The following is a 6,000-nucleotide window of genomic DNA, read 5'->3' on the forward strand; positions in this document are numbered from 1 at the left end:
TGAATTGGGTCTAAAAATAGTTCCAGGAGAGAGGGCTGCCGGGGCCGGCATTCTGCACGGCCGGCGACAGGTCTGGGGGCTCAGGATGTCGCCCCAGCCCAGGACGTGAGGGGGTCACATACCAGACCCTGCCTGTGGCCTCCGGGGGCCCGCCATCCGACTACGCCTTGCCTTGTCCCCAGGGCTAGATGCTGCCTGCTCTGGGGACCTTCCCGACCTCCTGGCTGGGGTGGCTCCTTGGTCCACCCCTACCCTCTCCCTCGTGAGACTGAGCCCCTCGAGGACAGTGCTGGCACCTTTACCTTTACCATACGGGTGCTGGGCCTCGATGCTTAGTGAGAACTTCGGGTTCGAGTCTACCTGAGCTCCCACTTGTCTCTGCCGCCCCCAGCTTCACAGCCCCAGGCAGAACAGCCATTCCCCCTCACAGGGGCGGTTGTGAGGCTCGGAGTATCCAGGCACCCCGCTTTCTGGCTGCCCGTGGGCTCCTGTGCCCACGTGAACAGCTCTTTACTTTGTCTACATCGGAGAGGTTTTGTTAGATAGGATAATTCAGGCAAAGTAAAATTAAAACACTGTCTGGAGGCACTTAATAAGTGTCTCCAAAACACTAGCGTCACCATCATCACCATCGCCATCATCATCATCACTACCACCATCATCATCACTGTCAACATCATCACTATCTTCTGTGAAGCTCCAAGGGTGGACACAGCCAGTCTCGGCCCCACAGTGTAGTGGGCAGGCCCGGGAATCAGGGACAGTAAGTGACAACAACCACAAAGTGCCATTCTCTCATCGCCCGGCAAAGCTTAGGGGAAGAGCAGGTCCACTGCAGGCCTGGGCACAGGGACGCGGCTGCTCATGCACCGTGGGTGGGTGATCTCCTCATAAACAGTTTGGCTCTGTCCATCTATTAGAGGTTTAAATGCTCCTCCCTTTGACCCAGCAATTCTGCCCCTAGGGATCCACCCTAGAGAAATGCGTTTGCTCCTCCACGAGGGAGAAGGAGCTTGGGACGCAGGGCGGGGCAGGTCAAGCGCATCGAGACTGCACTGCGGGCCCAGGAAATCAGGGGAGCTTCCTGGAGGAGGTGGCGCAGGAGCCGGGCCTTGAAGGCCAAGCACAGTGTGAGGGGCGAGCCCTTGCTGGCCCTTGGGCCTCCTTGGGGTCCTTCCACGGCGAGGTGGACGGAGAATTGATCGTGAAGAACTATAGCTGGATTACTTGACAGTATCTGCCCTGTCATCTATTTTAAAGGCCTTTTAAGAGAAAGGACCCCAGCTGGAGAAATTATCCTCTCCCAGTCCATCCAGGCCTTAGAAAGCGGGGGGCTTCCCCAGAGTTCCCTCTCCGCAGATGTGAAAGGCAGGGGGCCCAGGCTCAGGCCGCCTGGGCCGGACTTCACCGCGGGTCTGTCACCCGTCAGAGTCTGGGGTGGGGGCTGCCAGACACCAGAAAGGAGACAAGCGACAGCTGGCCCTGGTGACAGCCCCAGAGCGGCCCCTGCCCCCCGCGCCCCCTCCCCACATCCTTCTCCCCACGCCCCTCCTCGCCTCTGCGTCCTTCCTGAAAATTAAAAAGAAAAAGAGTTTATTGCCCTTTTCTGACATTAAAAGCAGCATATGTTCATTGTTGAAAAATCAGAAAATGAAAGTCGGTCGTGACATCAGTGCCAGTATCTGCCTGGACCCTGGACGGCTGCGCCCCAGACGACAGCAGACTCTGGGGCGCCTCTCGCCCTCTGCATGTGAAAGGCTCTGCCAGGCTCCGCGCTCGGCCGAGGCCGTGGGCGGGTGTAGGATGCCACGGGCTTTCCTGTCCTCAGAACGGCCGTGTGGCCCGGGGGACGTGCTTCACGCCCCCTCCGTGGCTGTCGCTCAGTTTATTGCTCAGGCCCCGGCCTCCCCATCTGTCGAAAAGGTGCCGTCTCTACATCACAGAGTCCTTGTGAGGAGTCCCCAGGACCACCCTGGCTCAAGCGGTCAAGGGCTGTGCACACAGTGTGCCCCCTACAGCCCCCCAGGAGCTCCCGCCCCTGTCCCCTCCCCCGCGGTGAGGGCAGGTCACCATTCCAAGCCCCGTGAATGCAGCACACCCACCCGGACCCCACAGCCTGCTTGCCACAGACTTGGGAACACTGTCCCCTCTCCCAGGCCGGCCGTGGCTGTGGCTCCTGCAGCTGGCAGGCCTGGCGGTGAGGTAGTGTCTGTGCCCGGCACGGGGCCGGTGCCCGTGTGACGAGGGCGTAGAGCACGAGCCGCTGGTGCTGAGCGGGCAGGGGCGCGCCACCCCCCAGCCCCTGCCCCACTTGTGACCGCAGCCCCCACCTGTGCAGCGGGGAGGAAACCCCGGGCTGGCCTGGGGCGCTGCCAGCCAGACGGTTGGGGGAGATGTGGAAAGATGAGGTCACAGGGACGGAAGTTGTCACTTGTTTACAGTAAAACACCCACTGCCAGAGCTGCAGTGTGCAGGGTCACACACAGTCCCATGGACGGACAGCCCCTGCCTGGACAGAGCGGGCAGCCCCAGGAGGCCCTGGCAAGGACGCCACGGCAAGGGGGCCTCGGTCATTGGCAGGCATGTTTGCAAAAGGCTCTGGGCCACGAGGATATGACACGGGGTCACGTGTGAGCAGCTGGGTGCTGCTCAGGGCTTGAATCGCATGGCCCTGAGGAAACTCTGCAGGTCAAATGTTGTGCCCTGTAGGAGGGACCCGAGTGCCCGGGCCTCAGACCCACCGACAAGGAGACCCCGGAGGCCTCAGAGCGAGGCAGGAGCCAGAGCCACTGACAGGCCTTGGCCTCCCCAGGGCACCAAGGGGACCAGGTCGCAGAGGCGTCAACCCTCCTGTTTTAAACAGGGAGTCACGGAAGCATGCTACGTGGGAGTGAGGGGGACCAGGTGTCCTGTGGCCTGGGCTCGCCTGCAGCCTGGGAGAGAGTTTGAGGGGAGTCTGGGGTGTGGGACAGCCAGCAGGTCATCAGCATGTGTGACACAGACACTTTCATTGGACTCATTCATGTGCATCAGACTCACACATTCCCACCCACTATCACACGCACACACTTACATGCTCACGCACACACACCCCATGCAGCCCAAGCCCCGGGAAGACACTGAGCGCAGGTGGCTCCCTCTCAGGCCACCAATTGGCCCTGACTGTCACCCACACATGCAGTGTCTAAGCCTCGATGTCTGGAGGACGGGAATGAGAACGCCATGTCCATTTCGGAAGGACCCCGGGACCTTGTCCTGTGGCCCAGGATGTGCAGAGCCACCTCCCATCAAAGCTGGTCAGAACCCCAGAGGCTGCCCTCGGGGGCCCCTGGTGGCAGGACGTGGTGAGAAGGAAGGGGCTGACCCCCCGACAGCCGGATCCGTGTACCGCGTCCCCCAGAACTCCACTGGAGTGCCACCTATGCACCAGCCCCGGGCCAGTCCCTGTGAGCGTGTAAGGGACAGAAACTCTCGCTCGGGAGCTCCCGGGCTGTGCAGGGCCGGTCCTCACCCCTGGAGCAGCTGGGGGCTGCCAAGAGAGGAGGGGCCTGTTGGAGAGCCGCGGCTGGAGCCTGAACCCCACCGAGCCTGGGTCCTGTCGACACTTAGCCCCATCAGTCACTGTGTCAATCAGTCGTCCTTGGCTTAAGCCGATTTGAGTTGTATTTCTGCATCTGTGACCACAAGGGGCCAAATGAACCTAGTAATTGGCCGGGGTCTTCTGTTCCTGAAAGTCACGGTCTGAAGATGTACAGGGAAGGCAAGCTGTCACATCAGCCAGACAGTCGCTGGTGAGTTAGCGCCCACTCGCCCGCATGTCTACTTTGCCCGCGTGACCCAGGGCCACACCATGACTTCCAGGGGGGCCCGTGTACTTTTTTTCTAGGACCTCTTCCTCCATTAAAAAAAAATATTAAAAATTATATTTTACAGCTGCGTTGGTACAGAGTCAAATGGGATCCAGGCTGATTCATGATCACATATTTATTATTGTCTTAGCATTTCCTTCTGGTTTTAAAAGCAGCTAAAATCTAACATTTCCGGGCCCCGTGTGTGACACAGCCAGTCAGAGACCCGGGCACTGTACCGCCCAGCAGGCTCCCCAAACGCAGGACGATGCAGCCGCGGAGGAAAACGCCCTCCCGCCAGCCGCTCACGCAGGAGACAGGAAGCCCGCTCACACTCCCGGAGGCCGGCGCCCGAGGCCCGGGAGAGCTGGCCTGCGGGCCACCGACCAAGAGAACCCCGGAGATGGAGCCCAGAGAGGTGATCGGAGCCCCCGGGCCAGGCCCTGGGGACACACAGAAGGCCCTCTCCCCGGCACCTGTCCGGCACCCGGGACCTCCCAGATGCCTCCGCCCGTCAGCCCCACCCGCCCCGTCCCCATTCCCGTCACCCAGAAATCACTCTGGACACGGCCGGCTCCCTCAGGGCCCCCTCCAGGAAGTGCCCACCTCAGGCGGCCCCCGGGCCTCTGGGTACCAACTAACTTCTCAGCCCAGCTGGCACCAGCCTCTGCACCCCCCGCTCGAGGTCCACCGTCCCCAGCTGTGCCTGGCTGCCTGCAAGAGACACTTCAGGCACAACCCTCACTGCAGCAGGTAGGCCCTCAGGTCACCTGGTTCAGCCTCCGTGGCCCGCCGGGCCTGGCTCGCGTCCTCGGCCTGGCCCTCCCCCACCTCCTTCCTGGAAGGCGTGACCCTGGCGAGCTGATGGGACTTGTTAAACCATGATGGTCCCATGAGGACTGTGAGGGGTGATGCTGCCAACTGAGACGGGTCTGGGGTAGGGGAGGTGACAAATCCTAATGAGAACCAGAGGAAGCTGGCTGCCCGGCCCTTCCTGGCGCCCCAGCGCCCAACGTGTCAGTGCCGGGCGTGGCCAACGGGTCTGTCTGTCGTGAGCATCTGGGCCCCAGTTCTTTGGCAGACAGTTCAAAAGTGAATATGAAGACCTACTGTGTGCTACAAAATAGTCATCAAACCACATCTCACTATTGGTTTAATTTTCAAAATAGCTTTCTCCTCTTCACTTTACAGACGAGGCAGCCGAGGCCAGGGCCCAGCTCCTTCGCTTGGTTACACAGCTGTGGAGGTGGCCCTGTGGCCTCACCACTGCTCGTAGCCAGGACAATCCCACTCAAACCCAAGGCACACGGGAGGAAGGGAGGAAGGGACGGAATCTGCTTCCCTCGGGGGGTCACTACGGCAGGGCCCCCGGATCTCCATGCACCCCCACTCTACTCCGGGTTGGGGACGGGTGGGCAATTGCTCTCGCTAGCTGAGGACCACGGAGGCCCGGGAAGGGGCTGCTGCTGGGCCGCCAGGGCCAGGCGTGTGCTGGGAAGGGCCCCTGCTCCAAGGCGCCCCAGTGCAGGGATGATAGCACTGAAAGCTCCACCCGCCGCGGGCCCACTGCGCGCCGGGGCCCCCCCGCTCTGCATCCGCACACGCTCCGCCTCCTCACGGCACACGGACCGAACGGGCTAAGAGTCCGCGCGTGATGAACCGCTGGCATTTTCCATTCCCCTTATACCGTATGCCCCAGCGGCTCCACACTGGATGGTGGACGGGGACACGAAGATTTATTCCTTAGCTTGTTCTGGGACTTTGTAGCCACCTTCTGTGACCACACGCGAAAACGAGACTTGCTTTTTTCTATTGGAAGGGCGCAGGGGTGAGGGCCGAATGAGGCTGTGCAAAAATTCATTTATTTTCACCTGGAGTTTTGAATAGACACTACGAGAGGGAAAGGTCACGTGTAAAGAATCAGGAAACAGAATGGCTTTGAACTTGACCACGGCTATGCTGGCAACTAGAAGACGATGGAGCGTTTCCCGTACAATTGGTTTCTGCCCGTATTTTTCTGTAGGAAAAATGGTTTTCAAACTAGAATTCTATACCCAGCACAACAGACTGAGTTTTGTGTCTCCCCCAAATTCCTATGTTGAAACTCTGCCCCCGAACGCAATGGTGTTTCGAGGTGATTAGGTCCCGAAGG

This window comes from Pteropus medius, unplaced genomic scaffold (genome assembly GCF_902729225.1).
Source record: "Pteropus medius unplaced genomic scaffold, Ma_sr-lr_union100, whole genome shotgun sequence".
NCBI classification, from domain to species: Eukaryota; Metazoa; Chordata; class Mammalia; order Chiroptera; family Pteropodidae; genus Pteropus; species Pteropus medius.